This window comes from Aethalodelphis obliquidens, unplaced genomic scaffold (genome assembly GCF_003676395.1).
Source record: "Aethalodelphis obliquidens isolate GAN/ISIS:26980383/991018 unplaced genomic scaffold, ASM367639v1 scaffold74, whole genome shotgun sequence".
Classification (NCBI taxonomy): domain Eukaryota; kingdom Metazoa; phylum Chordata; class Mammalia; order Artiodactyla; family Delphinidae; genus Aethalodelphis; species Aethalodelphis obliquidens.
In genome coordinates this window covers 3,856,857-3,876,698 of record NW_020838018.1, presented here as the reverse complement: position 1 = coordinate 3,876,698, position 19,842 = coordinate 3,856,857, and positions in this window count along the sequence as shown.

Here is a 19,842-nt window from a genome sequence, read left to right as displayed (position 1 = left end):
AGTGACTCTTATTGTCTCTAATAGTGCTTTATTCCTCAAAATATATTTTGCCCGATATTAGTATAAGCTATACCAACTTAATTTTGTTCAGCACTAGATTGCCTTTCTTTTTTCATCCTTTATTTCAACGCTTCTGTATCCTTATGTTTGCAATATGTCTTTCTGTTTTTTCCACCTGTTCTGTTATTTTCATTCCTTTCTTACCTTAATTGTAGTGACCAAGAACTTTTTTTATTCCATTTTCTCCTTCTATTGGCTGCAAAGTTAAACACTCATTTTCTATTCTTTTAATGGCTGAACAGCTACTTTAAAATGACAAAATGCATTGCTGACTTACCTAGGTCTAATATAAATTGTTCTTATGCTCTGATCCTAGCTAATGCAAGACCTTAGAACACAACTCCATTTATCCCATTCATTCTTACATGCTGTTTTTGTTACATACTTGAATGAATTTTTCACCATCTGGGACATTATGATTAATGCCTTATGAAGTCAGTGTTATTTTAGATTTAGCAACACATTTGCCATTTTCATTGCTCTTCACTCTTTCCTGCATCTCTGACCTTCCATCTGGCATTGTTTTCTTTCACCAAAAAATCAACATGTAGAAAGTTAGTGCAGATCTCTTGGCAGCCAACTCTATCAATCTGAAATGTATTATACACCCTTATTCTGGAAAAATCTTTTCACTGGATATAGGATTACATGTTGTTAGTTGTCCTCTCATTTCATTAAAGCAATCATTCCAATGTACTCTGCTTCCATTGTTCCTGTTGAAATGTCAGCTGTCAAAATAACTGGTTTCCCCCAACCTCTGGGAACGCCAGTGAGATGAAAACTCTTAGCTGTCAGCACTCTTTGGGGACTAACTCAGCTGAAGAAACTCCCTGGCCCAAGGTCATGTCTCTTTCCAGGGGCAGGCCACAATCACTGACTGATCAATGCCGGGGAATAAAGACCCAGCCTACTCACTCCAGCTCAGACAACTCTGAAGGGCCATCCCAGTTCCAAAGATAAATGTAGGATTAGCTCACACCATCACTGGAACTTCATGGGAGCTCAATTTCTCCCTCTTCCCAATCCTGCTTCCTTAACTCTTTTCTTCAGCAGTTGATCTCAAGGGCTTTCCCTAATAAACCTCCTACATGCTACTCTTTTTTTCAGACTCTGTTTCCCAGGGACCCCAATCTATGGCAAAAAGTATCAGAAGTAGGCTAAAAAAGTGGTCACTTGGATCACCCCTGCCTGCTTGGCAATGAGGACTCCATTGCTGGACATAGGTGGGGCACAGACAGCCCAGCATAATGAAGTGGTGCAGGTGTTAAAGCTTCCATTGGTGGTGGACTGGAGGAAGGCAGCACATTAACTGAGGCCATATATCAGGGGTTTAAGAAAAGTTGGGGAAATAGTAACTATAATGAAAATGGTATTGGGTTGATTGGCCTTTGGGAAAGATAATGAAAAGTGGAGATCAATCAGTTAGCAACTATAAGCTGAGCATGAAAATGTTTCTTGTGAATAAAAGATTCTCATCTCCTGTGGTGTAAGAGCATAGAAAGCTGAAAATCAGGACCAGAGCTTAATTGTGAGAGTAGCAGAGCACCAGGTAAGGGTAAACTCCCAATCAAGGCAGAACTGTTATGCCAAGGTCAAGTCATGGCTGGGAAAGAATGGAGCCCTGACATACAGGATGGGGACATTTGGATGAATTCTTCCCCAAATTGTGAATCTCCAGATTCCCCCAACCTCTAAGCCTGCATAAGTGGCTCTCCTGGCAGTTGAGGGGTAGCATTTGCTCCCTGTTGAAGATGATTCAGGGTCTTCTCCTCCACAAAATCCACACGCCTCTCTCAGGACCTGTCTTTACCTTCCCTCCTGGCTTCCAGGCCAGTAACTCAGGTTAAGTCACAACACAAACCATCCTGGCATTGATGAGCCTAAAAGGGAGGAAGGCAACTGTACCTCAGGAAGCTGCAAAAGCTGGTCAGCAGGTACCAGCAAGCACTGAGGAGTCCACGTGGGATCAGAGGATGCTTTCAAGGGAGCAGGAATGAAAGGCTGAATAAGGGAAGCTATCTGAGTTATTTAGAGTATCAGAGTTATTTCCTCCAATAAATCCCTTGTGTAGCTAACTCTTCTTGGAAACAACTTCTTGGAAGACCAAACTGACACAGAACTGCATTGCAGCTCATCTTCATCCCCTGCATCCTTCCCTTCCTTTCCAACATGTTGATCCCAAGAGCATTCCTAACACATCTCTCACATGCCACTCTCCACCTCAGGGTCTACTTCCTGGGGAACCAGCCTGTGACAGTTGCCTCTGAAAAGGCCTTCATTTCTGTACTGTTTTGATCTTTTTTCCCCATTTTTTCACAGCCCACTTTTTATTTTCTTCTGTTGTATTATTATCTCTTCTTTGACATCTTCTGTATCTCCTTTGAGTTCTTATTTCAATGAGAGTACGTTCTCTTTAACTTTCGCAAGCTCATGGAGAAATGTTCATTCTCAGTTTTCATTTATTTCTGTTGGATATTCTTCATCTGCTTCTATTGGTTGTTACTGTCCTCTTTTTGCAGGAGAATTACTCATTTTAATGAGGACAGTTCTCTCTGGATTAGCTATTTGCTAAAAATTATGTGGGGAAAGGATGGATCAAGGGGAAGAGCAGTAGCTTTATAAAAATTATTTATTTATTTATTTATTTGGCTGCACTGGGTCTTAGCTGTGGCACATGGGTTCTTCGTTGCTGCATGCGGGATCTTTGTTGCAGCATAGGATCTTTAGTTGTGGCATGCAGGCTCTTAGTTGCAGCATGTGAGATCTAGTTCCCTGAGCAGTGATTGAACCTGGGCCCCCTGCATTGGAAGCACAGAGTCTTAACCACTAGACCAACAGGGAGGCCCCAAGAGCAGTAGCTTTAACTCAAGTGTGTCTTTTGGGAGGACTCTCTCATGACTCAGTGTCCTCTGAGAAGGGGTAGGGTCCACTCACAAATCTCAGTGGTCCATTCCATGCTAAGCAGGCCTGTGGTTTACAGAAATCTCTGATGTTCCGGGGTATCTGGGGTATTAAAACAACTAATACTAAGCTGACTGCCATGAGGACTCCTTCTCTGACCTCTTGTGCTTTTCAGAAAGACTGGGCATCTTGATAGTTTCCTCCCAGCCCTGGTTTACCTGTAATGCTAGGTGTGGACACCTCAGACTAGGACCTTCGGTTGGACCCCTTAGGGTTGTGTCACCCTTTAATGGAAAACTGTAGACTAGAAAAGACCTGTGGGGGTGGGGCATGCATATGTTTTTTTTTGATTTCATGTCTCACTTTGTTACAAAATGTGTTGTATTTGGCAGCTATCCTTTGTAACTTTGGGGTTTTGCATATATTTTCAATGAAAATGGTATTTTCTTCTCTACTGCTCATTATTTTTGTTATTTTAAGTTAGCCTCTGAGAAGGGAAGTGAACTTGGACTGGAATCCTGAAATAAGTTTTAACAAGCTGTTTACATTTTATTATTTTAAAAAATCCTATTTACTTTAGCATTTCAACCACATATTAGTAGATTTTTTAATATCTTAATTAGTAAGAAATTAACAACACAAATTATGAGACCCAGAATAAAAGGAAAGATACAAAAATGATGAATAAAAATGCAAAAAAAAAAAGACATCATTCTTTAATCATGCATTAGAAATTTAGATTTGGAAAACAAAACAAAACAAAAATTCAGGTTGAGATTGCTTCAGAGAAACAAAACTGGTTAAAAACACAAACGGTCATGGCTGTGTTCTCAGTGTTCTACATTGCTCATAAAAACTGCCTTTAGGAAGTGGTGATGATGTAGTCCTGGAGGAAAACAAGCCATTGCAATGGTGAGTAGTCTTCCCCCACATGTGAAGTCACCTACATTGCGTGGCAGGGTGAACATCTGCCCATTAAACTCTGCGCTGGCTGTAGTATGCCACAAAAACATTCTTTGTTTCTATGTGACCCTTGCTCTCGTTTTGTTAGATGAAGATTAGTTCATAGATTGAGACTTTTCTGAAGTAACTTCAATGAAGACATTTAACATCATTTCTTTGCAAGCAATGCTAACATAATACAATGTCTTTGTCTCAAAAATGATGTTAATCCAGTGTGATTCATAGTGGATGGTGGGAGAGGAGTTGTGGGTGGGGGAGAGTAATCAAGCACACTTGTTTCCATGTTTCTTTCCACATGCCCCAAGTTGTTCTGCACTTTCACTATCAAAATGACCAGTTACAATAAAAGAAAATGACAGTGACTCAAACCAGACTCAATGCCTGGTTTATAAATTAAGAAGCAGTTATTCTGGCTAAAAAGAAGAGAGAAACAATTTGTATTTCAGACATGCAAACTACAAATTTTATAAAAACTACAATTTCTATTTATGGAAAAATAGTTAATTCCACTATGCCTTTCAGCCCATTAGCAAGATGTGTAAAAAAATTGAGGTTGAAATGGGAAAAATCTTACCCATCTCTCAATTTTAAAGTAATCACAGCTTAATACAATGCAAATGAAAGAACAGTTTTCAATTCTTCTTAGGAATTAGAAAAGGTTTCTGATTAAACTAAAGGGAGAGCATGTTCCAGTGACAAACCTCACAGCTGCGTAGATGACTTGGTCTTTCCTCATTTTATTCCTGAATTTACTTTATAAAGTAGGCTGAATAGTGGCCCCAAAGATACCAGGTCTTAATCCCTAGAAACTGTAAATGTTGTTTTATAAAGAAAAAGAGTCTTTGCAGCTATGATTACGTTATAGATCTTATATGACTAGATTATCCCAGATTATCTGTGTGGGATCTAAATTCCATCATATGTATCCTTATGAAAAGAAGCAGAGAGAGATGGCACATACATAGAAGAAGAGAAGGCCAAGTGAAGGTAGAGTCAGAAGAAGGAGTGACATGAACACAGGCAAAGGAAAGCTGGCAGCACCGGAAGTTAGCAAGGAACAGAGCCTCTCCTGGAACCTTCGTGGGGAACATGGCCCTGCTAACACCTTGATTTCAGCCCAGTGAAACTGATGTTGAACTCCTGGCCTCCAGAATCATGTGACAATAAATTTCTGCTGTTTTAAGCCATGCTTGTGGTAATTTGTTATTGTAGCAACAAGAAACTAATACGCCTCCTTTCTATATAAATATGGTACAGTTTTATTTCATCCTCTGTTATCACTTAATTAAATCATTGATATCATTAAAAAAACATAAAATTTAAAGCAAATATTTTCTAGAATTTGACTATTTTATCACTTAAAATTTTGTTTTAGATAAGTGCCTGTAAAAACTGGCATTGTGTCAATGTCAATTTCCTGGGTTTTATAATGTAGTTTGTTTATGTATGTTGTTACCATGGGAAGAAGGTAGTAGACATGTACAAGAGTTATCTGAACTCTTTTTACAACTTCTTGTGAGTCTATACTTATTTCAAAACAAGAAGTTAAAATTTTTTTTCTTTGGTTTATCTTTTGTTCCTTTGTTTTTTATATCGGTTACCTGTTGATTCTTGGTGGTTTCAGAGTTGAATGAATGTAAACTGAATGATTGAAAACACTAAATAATCCATTCGCTCTTCAGGAAGAAATATTTGAGTCAGTGGTTTATGAAATGATGGAGGATTTAATATGCAGGTTTTCCAGAAACCTTTGCAGAGGAGGAAAAGAGAGTGAATACTGACTGTTATGGGAATGTGTGCCAATCATGGGGGCACAAGACAATCACTCTACTTTCAAAAGCTCAGATATCATAGCGGTAAATAATGGCATAATATTCATATGCTGGGAGCCAGTGAAGTAGAGCCGAGCAACTCCTGCCTCACGGTGTCATGACCCTTCTATCCAGGATGTCCGGTGCTTTTCCTGGAGGCAGAGAAGTTGTAAGGATGAGATGATACAGAGCCTTCAGGGTGAGAGGTACTTCCTTCCTACAATCAGATGCTGACTGAAAACAGAAAAATAAACTCTGGTATTATCAGCCTCCAAGAGTAAAATAAATCAAAACAGTGAGATTCCTGAGCATTACAGAGGTAAGTTATACCTGAAAATAATTTGCAGTCCCTTCTCTTCCTTCTCCCTGACTTTGCCAAGGTTCAGCCAAGAAGCCCAATGCCTGTATGGCCTCTTAGAATTTTGACAAAACAATATGCCATTCTTAAGGAAATAGTTAAACTCTATGTGCTAAATGACATAAAATGAAGTAACACAATGTTTCCTCTCATGGTACATTTTTAGGTACTATACTCATTCATTCAAAAAGAATTCATTATACTCCAGAGACTGCTTTAGGCACCTGGTATACATCAACAAACAAATTGACAAGGACTCCTGCTTTTGGGAGCATACATTCTAGTAATGAGAAACAAACAAAAATTATAAGCATAATAAATAAAACAACTTAAAATTTTATATTAGATAGTAAGAGAATGACATATTGAGAAGATGAGGTTTGAACAGACTTTAAAGGAGGTGAAGAAGTGAGTCATGTTAATAACTAGGAGAAGAGTACGGCAGATGGACAAGGCAGTGAAATGGCCCTCAGATGGACTCAGGCTCAAGAAACAGCGCTGACACTGCTGTTCTTGAGTATGTGAGAGGGGATAATCTATTGCAGAGTTGAAAATTTGGTTTTAGGTAGAAGCAGAGTTAATTCATCTCTGACATTAGTCTTCATACTTTAATGCACATCAGAAAAACATGAAGGGCTTGTTAAAACACAGATTACTGGGGGCAGGACTTCCATAACTTAGCAAATTCTTTCCCAAAATAGAAACAATAAAACTGGAAAAAATGGTCAAAAATCATCATTTTAAAACTAGAGAATTTAACCAAAGGCAAACAACAAATTGAGAAGGGTTTATTCAATAAAACCACAGAACCTCAAGTAAGAACTGTCAGAGTTTGTGGCACTTTTGGTCCTGCCCCAAATCCCCACCTCTGTCTGTGAGATTTCTATCAGGGCATGAAAACTCTAAGCTTTCCTACCAGAGGGTGATGACTAGATTTGGAGTAGAGATTGGGGAAATCTCATGTCTCTGGACATTGCTGGACACAGTAGGAAGCCCAGAAGCAAAGAAATGGGGATGAATAGCACTCTGGTTAACCTGAGGTTATGATTCTGGTTGGGGCAAGCTGACTGGCAGACTAGCCAGAATTTAATGGGGAAGTCCAGGGAATGAGACAGAATTAGTGACCTTGATAAGCTCCACATATTTCTGTCTGTGCTTGGAAGGCTGTGCACATGCACAAGTCCACATGCACACTCGAAAGAGAACAGAGAGGACCTTAGCAATCCTCACATATTTGGGTGAATGTGAAGCTACACACACACACACACACACACACACACACACACACACACAAACATGAGACATAAAAGTGCTGGGTGGAAAGTAAAAGCCAGGACAAGTTTGTAAATGAACCAAACTTTGAATGAATTCCCCACCACAAACAGATCTATTGGCAAGGAGAGGAATCCTTACTCATTCAATGTTTTTGAGCATAATCCCTGAGCAATCATTGGCTGACCACTAAAGTATACTGAAACATAGCCACCCGTAAGAAATCAAGGATATAATTGAAAACAAGAATAGGAAGAAAGAAATGGGGGAGGAGGGGAAGAAAGAAAGGAAAAGAAGAAAAGAAAGAAAGAAAGAAAGAAAGAAGGAAAGAAAGACTAGTTAGAGACATCAGCAACCACATACCACAGAGGTCATAGACACCACTGAATTAGTTAAGCAAATTACTAAAATAGAAAAACAAGCAAAAAAAATAAAAAAGCAACAACAACAACCCTTGGTGTGAGGTGGGGAGAGAATCATAATGGTTATACTAAATTATCTAAGATGTTTAGGTGTCAACAAAATATTATGAGACAGTCTAAGGAACAGGAAAGTGTGTCTTATATGCAGGAAAAAAAGCAATTGATAGAAACTGTCTCTGAGAAGACCCAAATGTTGGTGTTAAGAAACAAAGATTTTGAAGCTACTATTATAAAAATGTTCAAGAAAATAAGAAAAAAGAATAAAAGAAAAAATTAAGAGATCCATGAACAGAAAAAATGTAGAGAGCTTCAGAGACCCATGGGACACCATCAAATGCATCAACATATGTGTGATGGATGTCTCAGAAGAGAAAAGAGAGAGAGAGGCAGAAAAAATATTTGAAGGAATAATGACCCCCCAAAAAACTTTTTTTAAATTGATTTTAAGAGGCATTAATTTACAAATTCAATAAGCTCAACAAATTCCAGATAGAATAAATACAGAGACCCATACCTAAACACCCTGTGGTCAAACTCTTGACAAAGACAAAACCTTAAAAGTAAGAGAAAAATGATTTATCACATAAAGGGAAAATTAATATGATTAAAAGCTCACAGAAATAATGAAGGTCACAAGGGACTGCAATGGCATATTTAAAGTGCTTAAAGGATTGGGCTTCCCTGGTGGCACAGTGGTTAAGAATCCACCTGCCAATGCAGGGGACACAGGTTTGAGCTCTGGTCCAGGAAGATCCCACATGCCACAGAGCAACTAAGCCCATATGCCACAACCACTGAAGCCCATGTGCCTAGATCCTGTGCTCTGCAACAAGAGAAGCCACCACAATGAGAAGCCCATGCACCTCAATGAAGAGTAGCCCCTGCTTGCTGAAACCAGGGAAAACCCATGGGCAACAATGAAGACCCAATGTAGCCAAAAATAAAATAAATAATTTTTTTAAAAAAGTGCTGAAAGGAAAAAACAACAACCAAGAATGCTATATCCAGAAAAATTATCCTTCATAAATTAAAGCAAAATAAAATCCTTTCCAGATGAGCAAAGACTAAGAGAATTCATTGCTAGAAAACCTATCTTACAAGAAACACTAAAGAATCCTTCAGGCTGAAAACAAATGACATCAGAGAATAACTCAAATCCTCACAAAGAAATAAATAACACTGGAAAAGGTAAATATGTTGGTAAATATAATAGACTATAAATGTTTTTTTCTATTTTTTTTGTATGATTTCAAAGACATAAGATTGCATAAAACTATAATTATAAAACTATATTGTTGAGCTTATATAAAGATGTCACATATATGACAATAAAAGCACTAAGAAGCTATGTTGGAACAAAGTTTGTTCATTTTATGAAATTAATGTGACATTAATCTAAAGTAGAATGTTGCAACAAAGTTTGTTCATTTATGAAATTAATGTGACATTAATCTAAAGTAGAATGTTGCAACAAAGTTTGTTCATTTTATGAAATTAATGTGACATTAATCTAAAGTAGACTGCAATAAATTAAGAAAATATTCAAATAATATGACAAAAGACAAAGGAAAGAAAATGGCACACAAAAAATATCAATTTAACACAAAAGAAGGCAGTAAAACAGGAAGTAAAAAGAGACCTGAGGCATACAGAACACAAATAGAAAAATGGTACACATAATTCCAGTTATATTAATAAGCACTTTAAATATGAGTGGTTTAAACTGTCCAATCAAAACATAGAGATTGTCAGGCTGCATTTGAAAAACAAACATAAAACAACATCTAACCATATGCTGTTTACAAGAGACATACCATAAATTCAAAAACACAAATAGTTTCAGAATACAAAGATGGAAAAAGACATATCATGCAAACAATAACCATAACAGAATCAGAGTACTATACTACTATTAGATAAAATAGAACTTGATAAAAAAAATATTAGAGACAAATAAGAATATTTCATAATGACAAAAGGGTCAAAGTATCAGAAAAACAAAATTATAAACCTAGACACCTTTAACAACAGAGTCCTAAAACCTGGCAAATTTTAAGAGAAAAATAAATAAGTCAACAATTGTGGTCAAGATTTTGATACTCCTCTTTCAATAATAGATTAAAAATTATATAGAAAATCAGTAAGGATATAGAAGACATGAACAGCAATAACAACCAAATGACAGTCATATATAAAACACTCTACCCAGTAACAGTAGAATTCACATTTTTTCAAGTGCACATGGAACATTCTCCAAGACAGACCTTATTCTAGGCAATAAAGCACATGTCAATGAATTTAAAAAGAATGAAATCATGCAAAGTATGGTCTCCAACAATAATACATTTCATTAGAAATAAAAAACAGAAAGAGATTTGAGAGATCCCTTAATATTCTGAAATTAAATTACACATTTCTAAAAGACCATGGGTCAAAATAGAAATCACAAATGATATTAGAAAATATTTTGAACCAAATGAAAATGAAAACACAAATATCAAAATCGATGGTATGCAAGTGAAACAAAGATTATGGAGTACAATTTATTGCTTTAAGAGCTTATACTAGAAAAGAAAAAAAAATCTTAAATCAATACCCTAAGCCTCCACATTAAGAAACTGCAAAAAAAGAACAAAATAAGTGCAAAGCAAGAAGAAAGGAAATAATAAAGATTAGAGTGAAATATTGTATGATTTATATGAAATACCCAGACAAGGCAAATCTATACAGACAAAAAGTAGATTATTGATTATCCAGAGTTGAAGAAAGGATGTTTATGGAGATTAACAGTGCATCAGGAATCTTTTTTGGGGTAATGAAAATGTTCTAAAATTGATTTATGATAATAATTGCTGTATTAGTGTTCTCCAGAGAAACAGAACAAATAAGATGTATATACATATAGAAAGAGATTTATATTAAGGAATTGGCTCACATGATTATGGAGGCTAAGAAGTACCAAGATCTCCAGTCACTAAGCTGGAGACCAAGGAGAGCCAATTGTGTACTTCCAGTGTGAGTCTGAAGATAGAACAAGGACAACCAATGGCATCGGTTCCAGACTGAAAGCTGGCAGGCTCAAGACCAAAAAGAACTGATGTTTCAGTTTGAGTCCAAGGCAAAAAGATACTGATATCACAGCTTAAGAGGTCAGAAAGGCAGGAGTTTTCTCTTATTCAGCCTTGTTGTTCTATATAAGTCTTCAGTTGATTAGATGAGACCCACACACATTAGAGAGGGTGATCTGCTTTACTCAGTCTGCTGATTCAAAAGTTAATCTCATCTAGAAATACCCTCACAGACACACCCAGAATAATGTTTGGCCCAATGTCTGGGCACCCTGTGGCCAGTCAAGTTGGCACATAAAATTAGCCATTTGTACAACTTGGCAAACTTGCTAAAAAATCTTTGAATTGTACACTTGAAATTTGTAATTTATATGACACAAAGAATACACCCCAGAAAACTTACTAATAAAATAGAAAACTAAAACAAGAAAACCTGTAAAATGAAAGATTGGTTCTTGCAAAAGATCAACTAAACTGACACATGTTTAGCTAGATTGACCAGGAGAAAAAGTGAGAAGATACAAATTACCAAAATCAAGAATGAACAATGGGACATCTCTACCAACTATGATAGGACGAATAATGCCCCACCAACAAGACATCCACATCTTAATCCCCAGAATCTGTGAACATTACTTTATATGACAAAAGAGACTTTGTAGATGTAATTAAGTTAAGGATCTTCAGATGGGGAAATTATACTGTATTAGTTGGGTGGGCCTTAAATGTAATCACAAGTGACCTTATAAAGAGGAAGCCAAGAAAGTCAGAGTGGAAGGAGATGGGCAATAGAAGCGGAGATTGAAGTGATGCCAATCATTTAAATGGATGCCTCCATTTGAAGATGGAGGAAGGGAAAACAAACAAAGAAATACAGGTGACTTCTAGAAGTTAGAAAAAGCAAATATTTTACTAGACAAAGACTAAAACAACTTCTTAAACATGGTTAAAAAACTAAAGGAATTCAGGAAAATGATATATGAAAAAAATGAGAATATCAACAAAGAGATAGAAATTATTTTTTAAAAGAACCAAACAGAAATTTCAGAGCTGAAAAATACAGCATTACACTGATAACAAAACCAAAGACACTACAAGAAAAGAAAAACTACAGATCAATACTCTTTATGAATATTGATGCAAAAATCCTCAACAAACACTAGCAAACCAAAAGCAGTAACGTATTAAAAGATTATATACCATGACCAAGTGGGATTTTTTCCTGGGATACAAGGATGGTTCAATATACAAAAATCAATCAATGTAATACAAATGAAGGGAAAAAGAATACATGTAGGTCAACAGAATGAAATAGAGACCCCAGAAATAAATCTATATTTACCACAACAAAAAAAGAGAAACAAATCTTCCCCCACAAAAAAAATCCTAAACCAGATGACTTCACAGGTGAATTGAAGAAGAACTGAGTGTATGAGACCAGTATTATCCCAATAACAAAACTAGACAAAGACATCACAAGAAAAGAAACACACAAACCACTACTCCTAATAAATATAGACCAAAAAATTCTCAACAAAATATTGACAAACTTAATCCAGCAATGTATAAAAATGCTTATTCAACATGACCAAATGAGATTTATCCCACAAATGCTTTATACTTGAATCAGGAACAAGACAAGGATGTCCACTTTTACCACTACAATTCAACATAGTACTGGAAGTTCCAGCCAGAGTAATAAGCAAAAAACAAAATAAAAACAGAAGATGGAAATTAAATGCATACAGATTGGAACAAAGAAATAAATCTGTCTTCAGTCACAGATGATATAATCTCGTATATAGAAATCTCTATCCCATGAAAAGAACCAACGAGAAATAATAAACAAGTTCAGCAACATCACAGGTTACCAGATGAATACTCAAAACCTAATTGTATTTCTATACACTAAGAAAGTAATTCCACACTTAATAGCATCAAAAGAATAAAAAACTTAGGGATAAATTTCACAAATGAAGTGTAAGATTTATACACTAAAAACTACAAAAGATTGCTGAGAAAAATTAAAGAACTAAATAAATGGAGAGCTATTCCATGTTCATCGATAGAAGACAATAGTGTTAAGGTGCCTATTTCCTATAAGTTTACCCATAGATTCAATGCCATTATCTATCAAAGTACCAGCAGGCTTTTTTGCAGAAAAAGTTGACCCTAAAATTTATATAGAAATGTAAAGGACCCATATAGCCAAAATAATTTTGAAAAAGAGGAACAAACTTGGAGGATTCACTTCCCAGTTTCAAAATGTCTTATAAATCTGCAGCAATTAAAATTTTGTGGTACTGGTATACATAGAGATATGTAGATCAATGGAAAAGAAGTGAAAATCCAGCCTTAAACCTTACCTTTATGTCAATCCATTTACACCAAAAGTGCAAAGGCAAACCAATGGAGGAAAGATAGTTTTTCAGTGATGCCAGTACAACTGGGTATCTCTATGCATAAAGATGAATTTGACAAAAAGTCAAAAAACTTTTTCAGTAAACAGATAAACAGTAAAAAATTTGTGCCTTGTGACCTTACCACCTCTGTTGCAACTAATCATCTCTGCTGTTGTACTGAATTCTTTCCTTTCATGTTCTCTTGAAGGGCAGTTGATTTCTTTCTCTCTTCATGAGGGATGGTGGTAAGAAAGATGTCTGAATATGTATACTTTTGTTCCAGGATCTTGAACAAAAGATCACAACTGGAGAAAGAAAACAAAGACTTCTAAATGTGAGGACATCATTGTAATTTAAATACATCCTTTGGTATAATGCACGATGGTACGTCAAAGCTGGCAAGGAAAGGAGCAAATAGGATTGATAAACTTTCATAGGAAAACAAGGTTAAAAAAATAGTAAATTGAGAATATCATCTTACATTTGTGAACTTTCGAAAATAAGTAGCCTTTCTTCTCTGTCACTCAACTGGTAGTTGTTATGTCATCCATTCTACGTTGGAGTGCTCATGAAATGAAACATGAACCCCTAGAGCTCAATGCTCTTAACAACTGTGAGTAAGCAGGACTTGGAAGGTAGCTGACTGAGTCTGTTTGGCGTGAACTAGAGATGAGTCTGGAACACATTATTGTTGTCGGAAAGCAAAGATGCCACCACAGTTGGACCTAGAGTTGTGTTAAAAAGGGGAAAAAAATCCAGTAGTCATTCTGACCAGAAGGTCCTAGTAGTGATGACTTGAACATTAAAAAGAAAGCAGGGAAGAGACTTCCGGGAAGATGGCAGAAGAGTAAGACGCGGAGATCACCTTCCTCTCCACAGATACACCAGAAATACATCTACGCGTGGAACAACTCCTACAGAACACCTACTGAACGCTGGCAGAAGACCTCAGACCTCCCAAAAGGCAAGGAACCCCCCATGTACCTGGTTAGGGCAAAAGAAAAAACTAAACAGAGACAAAAGGATAGGGACGGGTCCTGCACCAGCGGGAGAGAGCTGTGAAGGAGGAAAAGTGTCCACACACTAGGAAGCCCCTTCGCGGGTGAAGACTTCGGGACGCGGAGTGGGGGAGCTTGGGAGCCGCGGAGGAGAGCACAGCAACAGGGGTGCGGAGGGCAAAGCGGACAGATTCCAGCGCAGAGGATCGGGCCGACCGGCACTCACCAGCCGAGAGGCTTGTCTGCTCGCCCGCCGGGGTGGGCGGGACTGGGAGCTGAGGCTCCGGCTTTCGTCGGAGCGCCGGGAGAGGACTGAGGTTGGCGGCGTGAACACAGCCTGCAGGGCGTTGGTGCGCCGCGGCTGGCCGGGAGAGAGTCCGGGGAGGGGTCTGGACCTGCCGAAGAGGCAAGAGACTTTTACATCCCTCTTTGTTTCCTGGTGCACGAGGAGAGGGGATTAAGAACGCTGCTTGAGAGAGCTCCAGGGATGGGCGCGAGCCGCGGCTAAGAGTGCGGAGCCCAGAGACGGACATGGGACGCTAAGGCTGCTGCTGCCGCCGCCAGGAGGCCTGTGTGCGAACACAGGTCACTAGCCACACGCCCTTCTGGGGAGCCTGTGCAGCCCGCCACTGCCAGGGTCCCGGGATCCAGGGACGGCTCCCCGGGAGAGCGCACGGCGCGCCTCAGGCTGCAGCGTCACGCCGGCCTCTGCCACTGTAGGCCCGCCCCGCACTCCGTGACCCTCCCTACCCCCCGGCCTGGGTGAGCCAGAGCCTCCGAATCAGCGGCTCCTTTAACCTCGTCCTGTCTGAGCAAAGAACAGACGCCCTCCGGCGACCTACACGCACAGGCGGGGCCAAATCCAAAGCTGAGCCCCTGGGAACTGTCAGAACAAAGAAGAGAAAGGGAAATCTCTCCCAGCAGCCTCAGAAGCGGCGGATTAAAGCTCCACAATCAACTTGATATACCCTGCATCTGTGGAATACCTGAATACACAACGAATCATCCCAAATTAAGGAGCCCTGTGGATGAAAGGCTCTTGGTGCTGCAGCCAGGACTCAGTGCTGTGCCTCTGAGGTGGGAGAGCCAACTTCAGGACACTGGTCCACAAGAGGCCTCCCAGCTGCACATAATATCAAACAGCAAAAAACTCCGAGAGATCTCCATCTCAACGCCAGCACCCAGCTTCACTCAACGACCAGCAAGCTACAGTGCTGGACATCCTATGCCAAACAACTAGCAAGACAGGAACACAACCCCACCCATTAGCAGAGAGGCTGCCCAAAATCATAGTAAGTCTACAGACACCCCAAAACACACCACCAGACGTGGACCTGCCCACCAGAAAGACAAGATCCGGCCTCATACACCAGAACACAGGCACTAGTACCCTCCACCAGGAAGCCTACACAACCCACTGAACCAACCTTAGCCACTGGGGACAGACACAAAAAACAACAGGAACTACGAACCTTCAGCCTGCAAAAAAGGAGACCCCCAAACACAGTAAGATAAGCAAAATGAAAAGACAGAAAAACACACAGCAGATGAAGGAGCAAGATAAAAACCCACCAGACCTAACAAATGAAGAGGAAATAGGCAGTCTACCTGAAAAAGAATTCAGAATAATGATAGTAAGGTTGATCCGAAATCTTGGAGATAGAATGGACAATAGAATGGACAAATTGCAAGAATCAGTTAACAAGGACCTAGAAGAACTAAAGATGAAGCAAGCAACGATGAACAACACAATAAATGAAATTAAAAGTACTCTAGATGGGATCAATAGCAGAATAACTGAGGCAGAAGAATGGATAAGTGACCTGGAAGATAAAATAGTGGAAATAACTACTGCAGAGCAGAATAAAGAAAAAAGAATGAAAAGAACTGAGGACAGTCTCAGAGACCTCTGGGACAACATTAAACGCACCAACATTCGAATTATAGGGGTTCCAGAAGAAGAAGAGAAAAAGAAAGGGACTGAGAAAATATTTGAAGAGATTATAGTTGAAAACTTCCCTAATATGGGAAAAGAAATCATTAATCAAGTCCAGGAAGCACAGAGAGTCCCATACAGGATAAATCCAAGGAGAAATACGCCAAGACACATATTAATCAAATTGTCAAAAATTAAATACAAAGAAAACATATTAAAAGCAGCAAGGGAAAAACAACAAATAACACACAAGGGAATCCCCATAAGGTTAACAGCTGATCTTTCAGCAGAAACTCTGCAAGCCAGAAGGGAGTGGCAGGACATATTGAAAGTGTTGAAGGAGAAAAACCTGCAACCAAGATTACTCTACCCAGCAAGGATCTCATTCAGATTTGATGGAGAAATTAAAACCTTTACAGACAAGCAAAAGCTGAGAGAGTTCAGCACCACCAAACCAGCTCTACAACAACTGCTAAAGGAACTTCTCTAGGCAAGAAACACAAAAGAAGGAAAGGACCTACAATAACGAACCCAAAACAATTAAGAAAATGGGAATAGGAACACACATATCGATAATTACCTTAAATGTAAATGGACTAAATGCTCCCACCAAAAGACACAGATTGGCTGAATGGATACAAAAACAAGACCCATATATTTGCTGTCTACAAGAGACCCACTTCAGACCTAGAGACACATACAGACTGAAAGTAAGGGGATGGAAAAAGGTATTTCATGCAAATGGAAACCAAAAGAAAGCTGGAGTAGCAATTCTCATATCAGACAAAATAGACTTTAAAACAAAGACTATTAGAAGAGACAAAGAAGGACACTACATAATGATCAAGGGATCGATCCAAGAGGAAGATATAACAATTGTAAATATTTATGCACCCAACATAGGTGCACCTCAATACATAAGGCAAATACTGACAACCATAAAAGGGGAAATCGACAGTAACACATTCATAGTAGGGGACTTTAACACCCCACTTTCACCAATGGACAGATCATCCAAAATGAAAATAAATAAGGAAACACAAGCTTTAAATGATACATTAAACGAGATGGAGTTAATTGATATTTATAGGACATTCCATCCAAAAACAACAGAATACACATTTTTCTCAAGTGCTCATGGAACATTCTCCAGGATAGATCATATCTTGGGTCACAAATCAAGCCTTGGTAAATTTAAGAAAATTGAAATTGTATCAAGTATCTTTTCTGACCACAACGCCATGAGACTAGATATCAATTACAGGAAAAGATCTGTAAAAAATACAAACACATGGAGGCTAAACAATACACTACTTAATAATGAAGTGATCACTGAAGAAATCAAAGAGGAAATCAAAAAATACCTAGAAACAAATGACAATGGAGACACAACGACCCAAAACCTGTGGGATGCAGCAAAAGCAGTTCTAAGGGGGAAGTTTATAGCAATACAAGCCCACCTTAAGAAGCAGGAAACATCTCGAATAAACAACCTAACCTTGCACCTCAAGCAATTAGAGAAAGAAGAACAAAAAAACCCCAAAGCTAGCAGAAGGAAAGAAATCATAAAAATCAGATCAGAAATAAATGAAAAAGAAATGAAGGAAACAATAGCAAAGATCAATAAACTAAAAGCTGGTTCTTTGAGAAGATAAACAAAATAGATAAACCACTAGCCAGACTCATCAAGAAAAAAAGGGAGAAGAAAAAAAAAAAAAAAAGAAAGCAAAGATTTGAGTCCACTGGAATCAGTCAGGCATGTGAAAGGCTGTAAGTTCTTGTCAATGTGCAAAAGGGCCAAATTACATCAAATGTGCTGGAGAAGAGATGGGCCTCCCGTGTGAATTATGCTGGGCTGTGAGGGTAGGGGGCTCCCCTAACATCACAAAGGGGGCCAACAAAGGGACAAATTATACCTCTGTTGTTGTTCTTTTTCTTATTAATTTAAACACTTGGTTTGTTTAACAGATGACTGTTCAGTGTGGTTCACAGATCCCTGGCGTTCCATGTGGTCAAATCTTTTCATTGTAGTGCTAAGTCAGTATTTGTCTTTTTCTGTCTCATCCTTTCATGAGCATGCAGTAAAGATTTCCAGAGACTACACAACCTGTGATATCACAACAGATTCAACGCAAAAGCAGAGATGAGATCCCACCATCCATCTACTAAGTTGACATGAAAAAGATTTGCAATAATGTACAACACTGCCACTCTGCTCACAGTTGTTTTGTTCAGGAATTTATATTTTTGCTGAAAATATGTTATTTGTGTTAACATATAATGAATTTATTATTGCTTTTTTAAATGAATTAGTCATGTTTTAAAAACTCAGGTTTAATTTCTAGTACAGTAAATATCAGTAAACAGATAATAAACGAAAGCTTTTGGGGTGGGGGGGCTTCAATTCTTTTTAAGATCATAAAGGGATCCTGAGACCAAAAAGTGTGAGAACTTCTGTTTTAATTAATACATTTTCTTCTTCTTTTCATTCAGTTCAAATAGTTATTGTATCAGGAGTGAAACCTATCTGTTTTGTTTTCTGTCTCAGATGCAAGAAATGTTTTTAAAAGAAAGAGAAATATCAGTAATGCCGAGTTGACTCTACTAGAGTATTTAGCCTTCATCAGGGGAGATTGAAGGATGGATTTCAGAAGGACCTGAACCCCTTCTGGGTGGGGACTGTGAACCTGGGAAATTCAGTGACTCGGAAGAACTCAGGAATGGAGGAATTTTACAGTCTCTTGTACCCAGGGACCGGGCAAGCTCATAGCCAGTCTCCAGAAAGTAGGGAGGGGCCAAGGGGATAAAACCAGCCCAGAGAATGCCAAGGGGAGCTTCCTGAAGCACCCAATGGAATCCTTCCCAATCAGTCGGTGTCATCCTGCTGGGCACCTTCAGGGGGACTTGAGGGCAGGCTGTGGTCCTCTCTATGCTAGGTGGACACTGTGTGGTCCTTTACATGCATCTGAAGGAACTTGCATGCACTGTTGGTATCTGCTCAAGTCTTTCTGTCAATTGTATCACCTTTTGACAACCACAGAGATTGACAAGTTTTTTTTTATTGTTTTGAGGTTGACAAGCTTTATCACAGAGCAATTACCAACCACAACAGAATGTTTAGGGTAAAGTCAAAAATGGACATGGTTTTACTAGTGGCCCAGTTACCCCATCCTTCAAGTGGTCTTTCCAAATCTCCAAGTTCCTCCATCCGGAAAGTGAAAAAAGCCTGTTAGGATAAGGTAATTTTCAGGAATGCTTTATTTAAACAACAGCTCCACTGACAGGAAGTGTTACACAACAACTAACAATAGATGGTATTTCAAAAGAAAAAGTGCTCCATAGAAGATCTGGCAAAGTGGTAAACATCTGAAGGAAGTGAAGTCTCCTCGTTGTAGAACCTCATCATGCTGTGAGGGAAGAGAGAGATAAGATTTAGCAAAGTTAGATAAGGGAAGCTATAAGGAGTCTGAAATTATGACCTTCAAACTACCCTAGGTTCTGAGAACAAGAAAGTATTCAATATAATTAAACTTTTTGGAAATTTAAAGGGGACCAAAAAAACAAACAAACCAACCTCAGCAACTGATTCTTACTGAATACACACCATCAATCCACAAAAGTAAAATTTACCCCAGAAATATACGCAAGTGA